The sequence below is a fragment of the Rattus norvegicus genome, chromosome 3, assembly GCF_021556685.1.
Source record: "Rattus norvegicus strain SHRSP/BbbUtx chromosome 3, alternate assembly SHRSP_T2T, whole genome shotgun sequence".
Taxonomy (NCBI): domain Eukaryota; kingdom Metazoa; phylum Chordata; class Mammalia; order Rodentia; family Muridae; genus Rattus; species Rattus norvegicus.
In genome coordinates, this window is record NC_141536.1 from 149,243,280 (window position 1) to 149,260,661 (window position 17,382).

At 43.7% G+C, this 17,382-nt stretch overlaps 1 protein-coding gene across 9 annotated transcripts in view; it reads right to left on the reverse strand.

The window, feature by feature from the left end:
- Positions 1 to 17,382, reverse strand: part of Zhx3 (zinc fingers and homeoboxes 3) — a 109,016-nt gene that overhangs the window by 31,309 nt on the left and 60,325 nt on the right. For 2 of the 9 annotated variants that reach the window (XR_015683007.1, XM_087652354.1), the window contains exon 1: positions 15,664 to 15,805. The gene's annotated coding sequence lies outside the window, so the exon portion shown is untranslated. 9 annotated transcript variants of the gene reach the window in all.

Here is a 17,382-nt window from a genome sequence, read left to right on the forward strand (position 1 = left end):
TGTATGCACTTGGCTCTGTCTTTGAGGAGCTTTAGAGCACTGAAGTGGCTTGAGGGGAGGAGAAAGAGGCCTTGCCACCTAAGCCTTCTGTAGGCTACAAAGCAATAATAAAAACAGTCAAAACCTGTGACACTAAAATTGGCTGTACGGGTACTGTGCTTGCTAGCGTTTTATGTGAATTTGACATAAGCTAGAGTCATCAGACAGAAAGGAGCCTCATTTGAGAGGTGGCTCTATGACAGTAGGCTACAGGCAAGCCTGTAAGGCATTTTCTTAATTAGCAATTGATGTGGGAGGGCCCAACCTATTGTGTGTGGTGCTCTCCAGGCGGTCCTGGGTGCTACAAGAAAGCAGTCTGAGCAAGCCATGATGAGCAAGCCAGTAGTAAGCAGCATCCCACCATGGTCTCTGTATTAACTCCTGTTTCCAGGTTCCTGCCCTGTTGAGTTCCTGCCCAGACTTCCTTCAGTGGTGGACTATGATGTGGAAGTGTGAGCCAAGCAAACCCTTTCCTCTCCAAGTTGCATTGGTCATGGTGTTTCATAACAGCAACAGTAGTCCTTAACAAGAAAGGTACAAAGTCTAAGACTTCAAATCAGAAATGAACCATACCACTGCCCTACATGTACACATATGGGCCCATGCACACATACAGACACTCATTCAACTCTTTGGACAGATACAAATAAATACTCACACACGTAGTCACTCAGTAAGACTCCTGGGTTAGTGCATGGGTGAGTTAACTTTCTCAACAAAGTAGGATTCATTTATTTCCTTTCTATGAGATTGAAGAGACCTAAATCATAAGTTTCTACTAGGCATGGTGACCCCACTTGTAACCCTAAAACTTGGAAGGCACAGGCAGGAGAATCACAATTTTGAGGTTAGCTAGGGCTATACAATGATACCCTATCTCAGAAAAAGAAAGTTTCTAAGAATTTTTCTGAATTTTATGTTTTAAAATTTTATGTGAGGGGCTGAGGAGATGGCTCAGTGGGTAAGAACACTGGCTGCTCTAACAGAGGACCTTGGTTTGGTTCCCAGCACCCACATAGCATGTATGTAATGTAACTCTAGTCCCCAGGGGAACTACTCTAGCATCTGGATTCTTCACTCTCAGGCATGTATGTGGTGAGCATGCAGAGATTCTCAAATACAGAAAACATAAACCATTTTTAAAATTTGATATTGTATGTCTGTCTTACAAATCTGGCAAAGTTTATCTGCCTTTAAGAAAAGGGCCATTTTATTGGAATGTACCGATTTGTTGTTTCTATGATATCCTTTGACAAAAAAATCTTCTGACTTAAAATACTACTTAACTCCCATAAAACCCAGAAAACGTTCCACTAAATGGCCTTCTCCCATCCTCCGCTCTCTCTTACAGAGCCAGCTAGCCAGCCACAGTCCATTTATTTAACTTTTTTGTTCAGCCTTTGGCTCACTGTGGGCACCACTCCCTCTTCCCAGTTTGACCAAACTACTTGCCTCTGGGTGACCAGTCAGGTGCCTCTGGGTGACCAGTCAGGTGCCTCTGGGTGACCAGTCAGGGGCTCTTCCCAGCAGCCCCTGTGCAGCTGTTATCCAAGTCTCAAAAGCCATTAAGGACCCTTAGGACCCAGGAGGTGGAGGAGGCACTTGTGTAATCTCACCCAGGTCAGGACTTGGACTCTTCTATACCCAAGTGACTTCCAAAGCACTAGCCCCATCATTTCCAATCACAACTGACAGGTTCCTCTCTGACCTCCATGTATTGCCTATGAAATTAAACAAGAGAAAAACATCCAGGCTCCATGTTCTAGAGCCTGGGTCTCCACCTCCCACTGTCTGTTGTCTGTCTGGGCTGCTGCAACAAAATGCCACAAAACAGGTGGATTATAGATAGAAATTAACTTCCCCCATCTCTGGAACCTTCTCGATCACCTTGCTGGTAGACACTGTCTGCTGAGGACCTATTTTCTCAGTCAGCCATCTCATTGTGGCCTCATAAGGTGGAAGAGTCAAAAGAAGAATGTTTGGGCCTCTTTTAAATACACCAATACTGCTCCGTGGTCTGATGGTTTTCCAAAAGATACACTTCCTCAGCCTACCTTGGGGGTAAGGACTTCAGTGCAAAGGTTTGGGGACACAGTCCACTGTACCAGATGTCCAAGCAGAGATCTCCATATCACTCCCACGCCATGCACCCTGCTCTGCTCTTTCCCTTATGTGCTGCATTTCTTGGTTTTATCATTTCTGACAAAAACAGCTTGTGACCAAAACAACTTGAGAACGTGGACTATCTACTTGTTTAATTGCTGTGACAAAGCTCCTGACAAAGGCACTGAGGGAAAGGGCTTGCTGTCCAGGGCACAGCGCCTCAGACCGTGCACTCACTCTCCACTCTTGAATGCCCCTTAATACGTAGAACTCAAGGTTTTGATGTGGTTCAATTGGTCTAATCACCTCCTATCAATCCTTTCAGTATCATGGATAAGAAATCATTACTACTCTAATGCAATACAGATTCTGCCTCCTGTGAGGTCTTCAAAGTGTTTTATAGTTTTGATTTTTTAATTTGGTCTTTGATCCACACTGCCTTCATTTTTTCTGTATGGTGTAGGGGTCTAGCTTTATCTGTCTGCACAGGGACATCTAGTTTTCCCAGCACCATTTGTTAAAAGGACTGTCCTTTTTTCAGTAAAGGAACTGATCAAAGATCAACTATGTGTGTATCAGTTAATTTCTGAGCTCTCTATTTTATTCCAAGGATCTATGTTTTCATTAGCAATTTTGAGTATACATTGAAATATTTTAAGTAAATTAAATAATGCTTTGTTTTGTTTCTCGGTGGGACTACTATAACATTTAAACTCACACACATGGCTTCACTGTATTTGTACTGGGCAACAGCACTACCCTAGATGCCCTGAACTGGAGCCATAGGCAGTGTGGGAAACAGCTGAGACTGGAGGATGAACTGATTCTGAGTTCTCTTCCCCTTGCTTGCATTACAGAGCTCAGGGAGAGGGAGACACCATGGCTAGCGAGGCTTGTGAGTGAGCGGAGCACTCAGGTTTCAGAGCCTGAGCGTCAACATGGCAGTCATTAGCTGCAGGTGTTCATTCTACCGGACATTCAAAGGAAGCCAATGTGAAAATTCAGAGTTCTGTAAGTATAAAATACTGCAAAGACATGGTACAAAGGATAAAATATCGAAAAATTATATCAATTACATATTAAAACATTATTAATAGATCTGGTCAAATAAAATATGCAAGTTGTTGAAGGTGCATGTATGTCTGTACTATATATGTACACATTTGTAAAAGAAGAGCTGCATGGAGAGCGTGGGGTGCTCCTGTGCATGGAGAGCGTGGGGTGCTCCTGTCGGATCAGAACACCACTTTAGACTTCTCTCTGCCTTCCCGTAGGGGTCCAAGAGCTTCAATTTAGATTTTCAGGTTGTGTGACAAGCATTGTCACTTACTGAGACATCTCTCTAGCCCATAAAATATATTATTAATATTAACTTATTTAGGCATTTTCCTTCCTTGTTCTAGCTAATTTTTCTTTCCTTCCCTCCCTCCCGCCCTTTCTCCCTTCTTCCCTTCTCTTTCCCCTCTTCCCTCCTTCTCTTTTCAGACAGAATCTTACTATGCATCCCAGGAACTTGCAATTCCCCTGCTTCAGTGCTGGATTACAGGTATGTGCTACTACGCCCAGATCTGTTTTGCTTGGGGTTTTTCTCAGACAGGCTTTCATATCACCTAAGGTGGCCTTGTAGTCACTGTACAGTCAAAGATGTCTTCAGCCTCCTGAGGTTCCTCCTCCATCTTCTGAGGACTGGAATCACAGATGTGGCACCGACTCTGACTCTGCTTTATTTTGCTTCTCATCACTGGGAACTGAACCCAGAGCCTCCCCACAAGCTAAGAGAGCGTCCACCATTGAGCTCCAGCCCACCTTAGAGCTGTGGATTCACAGCAGAAATCAAGGAGACAGACAATAGTTTCTCATCTATTGTCCCCATCCATATGATGCCTATAGAATTATGATCCTCCTCCACCACAACAACGCATTTTCTATACTTAATGATCGCACAGGCTCTGAAGTTTACACTAGAGCTCACTTGCACACTCTTATGGGCTGGGAAAACTGTGTTCACTATTACAGTATAATGCTGTGTTCTATCTATTTATCCTATCCTCCGCTGCAAACCACTGATCTTTTCCCTATTTCTGCGAATCTGACTTTCCTAGGATCTGCCGTAGAATCTCCAGTCATGTGGGTTCCACAACGTCCTATTATGCAGTAAAGTTCCACGCATGCCTCGCTACACGTAAGCCCCTGCCTCCTAAACGTGCTGGCCTCTCTGCCTTCACCTGCACTAGCATTGAACTTCACCAGTTCAAAGGGACATTTTCAATGAAGGCTTCCACATTCCCACTGCCCTTAAATTATCTATGATAGCATTTCCATCACAACTTTTAAATATATGCCTAACTTTCCTTCCAAATTACAAGCTCCTTGAAATCAAGCCCTACATTTTCTCTTCTTCTTTCTCCTCCTCCTCCTCCTCCTCCTCTTCCTTAACCTCCTCAATCTGTAGCAGAGTTGAGCAGAAGTATACTCACAGATGTTGAGTCAACAATGACTAAAGTAAAGGAAAGGGTTAGCTTCTCATAAGATAAAAGTCACAACCAGACAGAAAAGGATCTCAAACCAACAGGTTAGGCTGAAAACGTCTATTAACCAACAGCTAGACTCATTTACAGGCTGCAATTCACATTTTAATCCAATCAACACTTTAATCAAAAGTATTTCAAATGTGTCACAATGAAGAAATAGAGAAAATAGGCCCTAATGGTCAGAAGACTGGGACTGGCTTGGAAACATGGGGACTCGCCACAGAAACAGGATGGCTAAAACAACATTCCATATCCATTAAATACTGATGGCCAGACCCTACCAGAATGGAGGCACTGAAATGAGCCTTTGATGTAGTTTCCACAGAAAGCCACTAGCATGATTAAAGGACTAGAAAATGAGATTTATGGGCCATGGTCAGAGGAACAGAGACAACTTTGCCTAGACAAGAGAAAAGGCTGAAGAGTGACTTAATAACCATTTTCAATCATTGTTACTACACAGACAACAGTAACCAGATGGTCTCCATTTCCACCAAAGACAGAAGACTGAAAAGTACTTAAGCTGCAACATTAAAAAAAAAGTTGTCTAGGTTAACAAAGAACCCGACAGTTAAGGACTAGAATACAGTGAAACAGACCCAGGAAGTGTGGGGTGTAGCATTTCTGAACCCCTTTATTAGGCTGGAAAGCAGCAAAAGAGAAAAGGGCGTGTTCAGGCAGTCCTTTGTTGAGAGCCAATTCTCAACTGGCTACTCCTCAAAACTGCTACCAACCAACCATAAGAAACAAAGAAGGTGTGAACGTTGAAGCATGGCACCCTCTGGTGTACAGAACTGTCCTTCAATCAAGGAACGTTCTTGAAATCGTATTCTCACTATCTCAATTCAAATCATGACAAAACTTAGACAAATGTACAAAGTTACTGTAGGATTCATTTATCACTATATCATCCACTATCAAGCATATACTGTGCACTCCCTTTGGAACAAGGAATTACCATAAAGGCAACTTCAACTCCCATACTTAGTAAACACTGGTGTCACCCAATAACCTTTTGAATGCTGAGTTCAGACTTTGGTACATCTACCAAAGTTGGCATGTGAGCATTTCGTGTTGAAGCATGATAATAATATGAATCTGACAGCATTTTGGAGGGTATCTATCATGTACAACAGTAAGGAAACAGCATGCCTCTGTTCTGTTACGGTATAAGGCCAGCTCCTCCTTCTACTCCCACCACAATCCTCCTAAGAACATGATCAGGATGCACATGTTGTGATATCCCAAACATGGTACCAATTTCTGTCTTAGGGTTTTTATTTATTTATTTATTTATTTTTGGTTCTTTTTTTTCGGAGCTGGGGACCGAACCCAGGGCCTTGCACTTCCTAGGTAAGCGCTCTACCACTGAGCTAAATCCCCAGCCCCCTTAGGGTTTTTATTGTTGTGATAAAACACCATGACCAAAACCAACTTGGGAACCAAAGGGTTTGTGTCATTTTATACTTCTAGGAAGAACCATCACTGAGGGAAGCCAAGGCAGAAATTCAAACTCTGGCATCTGTCAAACTGACATTACACTATGCGACTCACTGCTCCCTGCACCCACGTACTAACAAGCCGTTAGTTTCATAGGCTCTATCTCTTTTGCACTTATCTTTTTTACTTTTGCTTTTATCTTACTTTGAATACAAGAGGCATTTCAGCCAGAAAAAAGGCAAGAACCCTCTGCCCTGGATGAAGTGGTTCACGCCTGTAGCGCTAGCAACTGGGAGGCTGAGGCTACAGAATTATCCAGTCAAGGTCCCTCTGGGCTACATAAATAGACTCTTTCTCAAAATAAATGAGAATTTTTAAAAAAATCCTTTATTTTAAAAAGGATTTATTTTTATTTTGAATGTTGGAGTGTTTTGTCTGCTGTATGCATGTGTATTGTCACATGTGTGCCTGGTGCCAACGAGGCCAGAGGGGATGCTGGGTCCCCAAACTGGAGTTCCAGGTTGTAAGGAGCCTGTGGTGCTGGAAATTGAACCCAGATCTTCTAGAAGAGCAGTAACCTCTCTAAACTGCTAAGCCCTCTCTCCACTCCCTAAAAAGAACCTTTAGTAGTTCTCTCCGTATCTTCAGTCATCTCGGTACCAGACGGCAAGCAAGTTCATTTCCATCACATACACACTTCTTGCATGGGACTCACTGACTAAGAAGATAATGTGTTCTAAAGGAGCCTCGGTTTCGCTGAGAGGGACGGGCAGATGCAGGTGAGAGTAGAAACTCACAGCTCTGTGGCTCAGTTAAAAGGCAAAGGCAATGGGACACTAGAAAACAGTTAGCAAATGTCCCTCAGGACAACAAGCGGAGCTCACATCCTGTGAGAGCAGGGCTCAGGGATGAGAAGGACTTGTGTAGACAGGAGAGAGGAATATGCTTCATTCTAGGTATGAAAGGCCCTAGGCTTTAAAAAGTGGCTCAGTCACCTCTGGGAGAATGGAACCACACAACACACCTCCCCCATTATCCTGCTATCTCCTTGAGGAGGCCTAAGAGGAGGGCCTGGAGCACACAAACCTGCTATGAGGACAGCATATACCTCAGGGACAAACAACTCAAAACCCATGCTCTAGTCCCACAGCAGTGAGCCGGGTGGGGATGAGAATGTCTGCAAGCACAGTGTGGGTGGGACTTTGGCAGGAATTTCTGATACCCTTCTTAGTGCTCTTGCCCAGCACAACCAGCAGCCTCGTCCCAGACCCATCCCTACTTCTGCTACACTGGACCAGAGCGGCAAACTCTCAAGCAGTGTTCCTCCTCAACACGATTTGTCTGAGCAAATCTGTAAAGGTTTATCACTCTGCCTCTATCTCACTACATTATGGAGTGCAAGCAAAGTTTGGTGGCCAAGCTAAGCCATCAGCTGGAACATGTGATTAGGATTTCAAGAACAAAACCCTGGACCTATAAACCAAACACCACCCTCTGCCCAGATGAACTGTTTTGTTCTTCCTCAAAAGCATCTAGCCTTCCCTTGGCTGATCCTTTCCCTATCCCTCTATTTTATACTGATAAACTGTCTTCTACCTTCCCAGTGAGGAGAAGGGATAGACATTACTGTCTTCAACTTAGAGTTGCCTGTTTCAAACTGAAGACCAAGCAAAAGGGTTCAGCTGGGGGAAGTGGCTTGTTGAGCACCCGGGAGAATGTAAGAATACGGCCTCCAGAGAGAAGAGAGAAACCCGACCGAGTACTGTAAAAGTAGGTCACTGCTTCAATAGCTGGCAGCGTGCCCATCTTGTTTCTGACTCCAGTGTCACAGAAAGGAGCTGCCCAGTCTTAGAGTAGGTGCTCCGCCACCAGCTGGCCACCTCAGCCTGGCCACCTCAGCCTGGCCTTCCAGCTGGCATTCTAGAAGCAGCACACACAGCCAGGGCACTGTGGAGCTCAGCAAGCCTTTGTCACTGTGGACATGAAATAGCCGAATTGGTGAGGTTTTTCTATTTTGGCTTGGACAGGCTGGGAGAGAGTTCAAGGCTGTCCTGTGAGTATTTCCTTAAACTTATTATCAGGGTTCAGTGAATAGAGTTCAACTAGACCACTGCTGCTAAGGCATCAAAATTCTGGCTCTGTTGAGAGGAAGTTACTGATGGAGAATACTGAATACCAGTAGGCTATAAATAATGAACTTTTTTTGGTAGAAACTTACATAATGCTATTAACCTTTGTTCACTGTGAAAAATTTCACTGTGAAAAACACATGACAAAAACCTGCAACTTTGCTGGTTTACCTAAGTTTATATTTAATCAATCGAAGTAGCGATGCAAGTAAAGTTAAGTGTGCCTATAATCCCAACTCTTAGAAGACTGAAGCAGGAGGATTGCCACAAGTTTAAAGGTTAAGAGTAAGATCTTGTCTTATGAGATTATTAAAACAATAAAGGCAAGACTTGAAAAGCATCAAAATATACAGGCAAGTCGTTACTTTGCAAAATTGTGTTCACCCAGACTGACTGTGCCTCGCAAAGTTATAACCCTCAAGTTCCTAGGCTCCTTTTTTATGGTCAGAGTCACTGATGTATTACAAATGGAAGGTTCTATATGTACCAAGCACCATATGATTCCATGTTGCAAGTAAGAAACCCGATTTAAGATGGCTCACAATAAAGGAGGGCTTGGACACATATGTGGAACCAAGTTCAGAGTTGGGTGGCTTCAATCTGACTTCGGCATTCTGTGATAAAAAACAAAAGATGAAAAGCAAAGGCTTCTGCTTTGTTAGTCTATCCTAAGGATGGCTTCCCGAATCAAGAGTAACAAATGACAGTTCCAGGCTGCAGATCCCCCCACATCTAGGTCAGAAGGACTGTTTTCTGTTGCTCTTGTTATTTTCGTTTTGTTTGTTGTTGTTTTTTCCTCCCAAGCTCCTTACAAACTTTCTGGGGTTTCTGGGTCCTATGCAGCCCTGAAAACCCTGTGGCACTATAGCCACTGGATTCATCCTGGGGTAACACGCAGGGTTACATGACTTATTTAAGCAATCAAGACCCAAGGTAAGAGCTCAGAAGGAGACCATATGAGAATGAAAACAAACATGATTTGCTGATGCAGAGAGGGAGGCGGGGCATGGTGAAAAAGACAAGTGACAAGTACACAGTTGTCCCTTCATCGGATATATAATTTGACCTTCAGAGTCCTAATATTGAGAGAAATGTACTTCGAGTGGTACTGTTTAATTGCTTAATAATCATAAGTGCTTATGCCTACCCAGAGGTCCTCCTGGGAGACACTCAATTAGAAGCATGTCTTGGGAGCTCTGTGTAAGGAAACCAATGCAATGCATGCAAGGGCCATGCATGTATTGCTCTCTAGAAGGCACGGCCAGACAGTAAGTCATTATCAACTGGTGTTGCAGTAGCTGGCTCAGACAATGTGGTCAGATCCTTCCCTTCAAATGGCCTCCCTTAGGAATGGTAAGGTAAGGACTGGCATATCGTAGACTCCTTAAGAACAAGGTTTCAGAAAATGAGCTCAAATTGTTTCAAACTATTGTTATTGCAGACAATTCTCTCAGTGTGTACTTGTGTGTATATATGTGTGTATGTATATGTGATACACACACACACACACTTTTAAATAAAAAGATTGAGGGCTACTGGATATTTAGTTCAGGTAGATACAGGAAAAATTCAAAGCTAACAACAGAGTGCCTGTCGTCCTGTCATCAATCAGTACAGCCACTGCCATCACTATTCACTAAACAAAATCACTGTAAGCCCTTACCAACTTCCTTACATTTGTTTTCTCACTTGTTTTGAGCCTTATGATAATGCCATGAAGTAAATATCAACACAACTTTACATAGTGGAATACTAACGCTTCAAAAGCTGAGCGACTTGACTTAGGTCACACAGACAAGAAGCAACAGCTTCGAGTCCAAGCAGATTCATCGGACTCCAGTGCTTATGTATTTAAGTCACAGCACAGCACTTCTTACTGGCAAGAAGAAAACACAAAATCCTGTAAGAATGACTAGTACAAGAAAGCATACTTCAGTGCAAGGAAGTCCTGAGATAATAGTGTCTATTCTGAGGAGTCAAAGAAGCAAACAGGGTGAGGAAGTGCTCCATGCACATCTAGTGGCTACGTAACCTCTGCTGGTGCTCCAATCTAACCATCAGACATCAGTCTGCCCGCTGACCCTTCTTCAGATACTGATAAATTTGAAGATCAATATTTCATATACCGTAAGGTCTTTGCTCTCTTTAATACAGGACTCAGCTCTTTCTCTAACATGTACAGGCTTCCTCTCTGTTCTGTAGGGCTGGCTGTACCCAATGGGATTGACTTTGAAATTCTCTGAACAAATATTAGATGGGACTTGAATGTTACAGCCCTTTCCTAAGAGTATATATGAAAATAGCTTTTGACTATGTTGTCAACTGTCACTAGCATGTTAATGCCATGGGAAAAGATAACATCATAATAATTGTCTGAACAGAGATTTGTGGGCAGGGTCTCCCTCATGCCTCAGCAATTTTACAAAACAACTGTCTTCAACCTACTTCAGGCCATTTCAGACCTCCCAACCTTCAGGACATGTTTCTGGTGTCCTATTATTCCAGGAAAGGAAGAAAGGTTTCTATAAACGTGGGAATCTGGGTGCAGTGGCTTAGGCTTAACTACTAGCACTCAGGAGACAGCACAATTGCTTGAGGCTGGTCTGGGCTGCATAAGATTTGGTCATAAAACAAAACACTAATCATGTGGGCTTGTATGTCCTGTGCTTCCATGGAATAAAAAAAATCACTAACACGTTTTAGTATTTCTACAGCACAGGGGTCACTGTCAGTAGGAGAGATATTGGGTAGCTTCCTGGAATCAGGGCCACTACTATCTAGACAAGAACAAACAATGACCTTCTCTGTGTGAGCTAACTACCTACTATCCTGGTCACATCTGGAGTCCTGGCCTCATTCTCCAGTTCTAAACTACATTTAAGTGTGGTACACTCTTTGCTGATATCGTCTTATAGTCAACATCTCAGGAAGCCGACCGTATCTGTCTTACATGTGTGGAGCGTGAGGGTCAGAGAAGGTGTGTGCTTTGAGTCCTCGCTCGCTCGCTCGCTTCCCAATGTGCTCCTTACTTTTCTAACACCAAGGTTTAGGCCCTTGAAATACTTTCGTTCTTTATATATAGATATTTTATAACAGCAGCATATTGGATTTGATAAATGATAACCCCCATTCCAAACAAGCTATTACTCTGCTCTTGAAAGAACAAGTCACTGGGGCCTATTAAAGCAACATGGAGAAGGGCTACAGTGACCTGACACTGCATGTAGGAACCTAAGGGAGGATCTACTCTTGACTGGGAAGGGAATGAAGGGAGACTTGAAAGAGGTGAAGTCATTCAGGGAAAGGAGCAGCTGCTGAGATTAGCAAAACTCCTTAGTGTCACAGAGGTAGGCAGGGCAGCATCAGACCCTGAGTCAGAGCTCCTAACCTTGCTACTAATGAAAATCTGCAAAGGAAGCTCTACATTTGGAAATGGGGTGCTGTCCTGTATTATTGTAGGTTGTGTCACCATCCATATCCCTGACCTTTATCCACTAGAGACCTGTAACTTTCCATAATACCCAGGGAGTGACAGCCAATCAAGATGTGAGACTCTTCCGAATGCCCCTAAGTGCATGATTATCTCTTTAGGTAAAGATGTAAGAGAAGGGCTGGCTGGCTAGGGACTCTCTCACAAGTGCCTCAGATGTGGACTCGACCCGGTGATGCACACAGCCAGTGAGAACTATGATGGGGCTTGGTAGAAAAAAAAACCAGCAGAAGACCTACAGAAGACAGGAGACTCTTGAACTGGGCAGCTTGACAAGGTCAAACCCTCTTTTATAAGGAAAGGGAAGTATGAAAAGACATGCCACAAGAAAGTCAAGAATCTGAGATTCTTACCCATTTGGGAGATTTGAGTGGACCTGGATCAGGAAAAATATCGATCTAGGATATGCTTTCGAGAGCAATCCACCCTCATCTTCTCAAGCTAGCCTCCTTCCCCTACATCTCATCCTTGGCCTGTTGTTGCCCAAGAACAGGAGAGAGAGAGTGGGGAATACATATTCCTGGGAGACAGAAAGGAAAGAGGAAGAGGAAGATGAGAACTCTGAGGTACTAAATATATTGTGGGATTCATGACTGGGACTGTATTTCACAGCAAAATGGAAAAAGGCAGAACTGGAGTATAAAGGTTGAGAAAAGGAAAATGGAGGAGAAAGGAACATTTGCAAAATGCTCACTGCATAGCAATGTAGGGAAGAAAAAAGAGTGTTTGACACCTTGTCAAGCTGTCCAGTGGAGAGTCCATTCCTGTCTTCTATAGATCTTAGGTTGGGCTTTTTGTACCAAGCCCCCATCATAGGTTCTCACTGGCCGTGTACGTCACTGTGTCGAGTCCACATCTGAGGCACTTGTGAGAGAGAGAGTACTTGCAGCAGCATCTCTGTGCCTTCCCTCTGGCCCTAGGCCTCTGCAGAGCAAAGGCATGTTACCTGAGTCACCACAGCTAGTGTTGCCGCTATCACACAATACTCAAACATAGAACAGGCATTAACCTGTTTTCATAGCAGAAGTACAAAGAAACAAAGTTACAGATGAGGGAGCCCATGGTATGACCAGTGTCTCAATCTTGGTCAGTGGATTTCTCCTTGCTGTGTCTTCTCAGCTCTAGTACACCACAAGCTCTTTACTCTCTGTGAGCTGGGACTGCCTGCATACAGGTCTGTGTGCTCCAGTGTCATAGTGTCAGGCTGCAATTGGGATTCCTTGTTTTCAGTGTCCTCTTATGCGCCAAGCCTAGCAGCCACTAAGGAAGCAAGTGGCAAAGGACCACAGAGGCCTCGCTGTCTGGCTTTACAGCAGTACCAACAAGCACACTCAGTTACATAACTGCCTCCCCTGCTATGCCACCGTCCGCTAGAAGAAAGCAGAGCTGGCTTTCCTCTCCTGAGCTATATATAATCCAGACCAACAGGGACTGTGCTCCAGCTCTGCCACATTAAGTAGTGAAATTTCCTCTAAAAGAGGAAAGACCCAGCATTTTCCCCAGTGACGTCCACAGTAATATGGGCCGAGTAGTGAGATACTTCAGTTTAGATACTTTACTCAGATTTTCTATCTTCACAACATTCATTATCTCTTGCTCCAGTGATTCATTATCACTGGAGAAACATGCAAAAGAATTTGAGAAATAGAATGCTAGGAAGACAGTTGCTATAAGTACAGCCTTGATGCTAAACTGAGCATCCAGTCCCAAATGGCTGTGGATTTTACTCTGGTCCTCAACAGAAACTGGTTAACCAGTCTTGAGGAGCAACGTTTGCCTTTAATGTCTATTTCCTAGGAGCTAACCCCGAAATGCATGTTGTCATGACTGAAGGATGGATGAAATAAACAGAAAACTACTTTTTTGTCTTGCGTTGACTAAAGCATAATAATGCCCCTGTTTACATACAGTCACCTGAAAACTGTGCCTTTCTGAACCGTCTTAGAGCCTACACTTATCAAAAGGTGATTCCCACCCCGTCTACTCACATTAGTTCTTCAGTTCCTGAAGGCCAAAGTTTGTTATTCTCTTGTGAACTGTTGTACATACACTGAACACTGAAGCTCGCAGGTTTTAGGGCTGGTGAGACGGTTCAGTGGGTAAGGGAGCTTGGCCTGGTGGCCTGAGTTTGATAACTAAAAGCCACATGGTGGAAGGAAAAACCAAGCTCTAGAAAGTGGTCTGCTTACCTCTACATTTACTGTGGCACACATGGTTATATGAAGAACAAAATTTTAGTAATAGCAAATTCAATCAATCACTCAGTAATTATGTTTTAAGTTATTTACACTCATGATTTAACAGTTTGATTGGGCCTTTTCCCAAAGCGATTCTGACACGAGATAAGATTTTAAGAGACAAAATCATACTGATGTTCAGACTTTCAAAATGTTACTTGTATTAGCATAGTACTAGTACCTAAGTATGATTATTTATAAAAAGCATTATACAAGGCTGGACATCGTGAAGCAAGTCTGTAAGCATAGCACTAGGGAAGTGGAAACAGAGGCAGGAGAATCACAAACTTTGAGGTCAGCCTAGTCAACCTGGAAGGTCTAGGTCAGTCAGGAACTTAGTTCTGTCTCAACCACATAAATAGATGCATGAAAAGCATATGCATTCATTTCCAGGCTTGTTCAACACGTCGTGTTCAAGACTTCATCTGCATCAAGTCCTAGCCAAGAAAAGGCATGCCATTACGTTTGAAGACAGATAAATTGGGTTCCAACTGCGACTTGGCTGTTCCCTCATACAGGCTACTTAGGTTTGGGGAAACACTGAACCTCCCGGACCGCAGCTTTCTCTGATACAATATCTGACTGAAGCAGCACTGAGCCCACTGCATTGGACATGACAGTGTATATGAGTCTGCGACAGCATGCTGAGAGCTCAGGAGACTCTTTGCCTCCTGCCTCCTTTCTCCACCAAGGTCACCCCTGAGCAATGTCCTCTCCTTATTTGCGAGAGACTTCAGTGACCTACACTACCTGCTCCTGTGCCTCCATACAGTCTTCTAAATCACAACATGTCTGCCTTCCCAGGACACAGACCTACTGTCTCGTGACTCCATGCAGAAACCACTTCAGGCTGGCATCACGGCCCTTCCTTAGTTTGGTTCAGCCGACATTCTCTATGCTCATACTTTTTCTCATCCAGTTCTGCCCAAGCCGATCACTGGTTTCTGGAATATCTACAGCACGGCTGCCCACAGGAGACATTCTAGGCTGTTTCATGCCATGACTGAGATGGATAGCACACAGTCCCTACTCAGCTCGTTTCACTCCCTTCCCCACTCTTACTTTAGATCCCAGTGTAGTTCTACTAGCATCTTAAATCCCAGAGTGTCTCATTACTCCAAACTTTAAAGCTACCATTTTCCCAGACAGTCTTTTTTAAAGAGAGCAAGCTCTTGAGTATACCACAGGACAAGCTGAGCAGCAACAAGAGCAGTCGCAGACCTCCCCTGGTAACTCCTGAGCCATCCGTCTCCTAGCAACCTCAAACAGCCCGGTCACGAAGCTAAGAAAAGCCCCATCAGTGCCCCGTTTCCATCACTCACTCTGTCAAATACTGTGATTTGTGTGTTTTCAATGATTATACCACCTCACAACTGTGTAAAACGTTTCACATTTTCTTCTAATTCACTGGCTGTCATCAGTGTCTTCTTTGGAGGGTGGGCCAGTGCTCAGCCTTCCAAGGCGCCATCAAGCAGTAAGTGTCTGTATGCGAGCGGAAGCTGCTCCCACCCCGATGGGCAGATTGGATGAACTGTACATCTTCATGCCCAAACACAGTCTCAGGGAACAACGGAACACAAGAGAATCCCACTGTACTCCTGTTTAAATAGTTAAAATGTTCACGCCCACCAGAGCACAGGAAGAAAGCCTTTTCATGTGGTCATAACTCACTCTAGAAAGTCAATTATATTTACCTAAAGTTAGCGGAGCTCAAAAGCATATTTTTCTCCCCCAAAACTCATCCTTTTGCGAGTCCTTGCTTTGTGGAATGAACACGGGCAATCATCTTTGCAGGTCCTGCTGGTGCCAGTTTACGGCTGTGTTTTTCTGCTCACTGAACTGGCTCATTCCTTCAAGAGAACAAACTGTTCTGCTCTGAAGCAGGAATTGGCTGGGTTCTAACAAAAAGATCCCCCCCCCAAGTGTTTTTTGCAAAAGACCCAAGTCAATTTATAGCCAAGTAACAAAAGGTCAGAAAGGTTAGTTAAGCAATGAGCGTAATTCCTGTGTGTCACAGCCAATAAAGGAAATGGGTGGGAATAAACAGTATGCAATTTTAACCTGAAATCATTTGTGCAAAATTACTATTGTAAACTACATAAAATGGCCTCTGGTTTCTAACGTTAGGAATTACTCTGCTTTTTCAAAGGCATATTTACCGTGGAAGAACTGAGGTGACCTCAAGTCTTTCATTTGCAAGAAAAGAATGTTAAAAACTCATATAAAAATATTTTTCAGTGCATAAATTTAAATACATAAAAATTAAATATCTTACAGTTAACTGATGGGTACAATTTACAGAGCTGAATTTAAAATAAAAACCCTGTCAACAGGGATTTGGCATTGATCAAAAAGCTAAGAAAAGTCCCTATAAAACTACAGTTTATTTGCCTTAACTGTGCTAGAGGTATGAAAACATACTGTATTATTCAGCAAGTATAAGAAAAAGGAAGGGGCTGTCTTTTTAAAGCAGACATGAAAAACACATCAACAGCCAGGCAAGGGAAAGACAGATAAGAAAGCCTCCCATGGGTCTGTCTGGTAAGAAAGCTTTTCAGACCCTGAAGCTGCTGGAAAGCCTCCCCCAAAAGTCCCTCATCCCCTTTAGGAAGTTCAAAGTTATAACTGTTGAAAACAAGCATATTATCAAAAAGATGAGTGACTAAATAGAACAGGGAGTGAGTGCCATGAGCTGGACAGCACAGACAAGCCCATGAGCGCACTTCTTACCTACCACTCTGTAAGTGCAGTGGGAGCAACACAAGAGACAATCAAAAGATGTTGGAAAGACAGAGGAAGGAAGGCGAACGGTTAACAGCCCAGGAACAACGTGCAGCTGGGCATGTTACAATGCCCCTCCATCACGCAACAGAAAAAGGTGGCAGGCTCAATGTCCCCAACCCCCAGCCTAGCAACAGAAGGCAGTCGAATAGGAGCTCTATCGGCAATACCAGGCCAGCTGCCAACACCAACTAGCAGAATACCTCAGGTCCAGCTGAAAATAAATCAGTCCAGGGAAATGCCTGCACTTTCTCTACAAAGCCCCCAAGAAGTCCCCTTCATCCCAGTGAGACAGAGACTTCCTCTCCTTACACACAGGCACCAGCAGCATGGCCTGGGGAAACTTATTATCTAATATTCTGTCAATAAGGCCCAGGGGATCCTCCAGCAGTGCCACAGGAACTAAGCAAACCAAAGAGTTTGCGATCTACTGCTAAACATGGTGACTCAACAGCCAATTAAGACTCAGACTCTCCCAGTGTTAGAGACACTGTTCAAAACAGTGAAAATCACGGTCATAACCAGAACCAGGAAAATCAGAACCTGAATGAGAAAATACAGTCAACGGATGCCAAAGCAGCCACCAGGAAAAGATTTCAGCAAGCAGTGACGAGGGCCCCCGCTCTTACAAC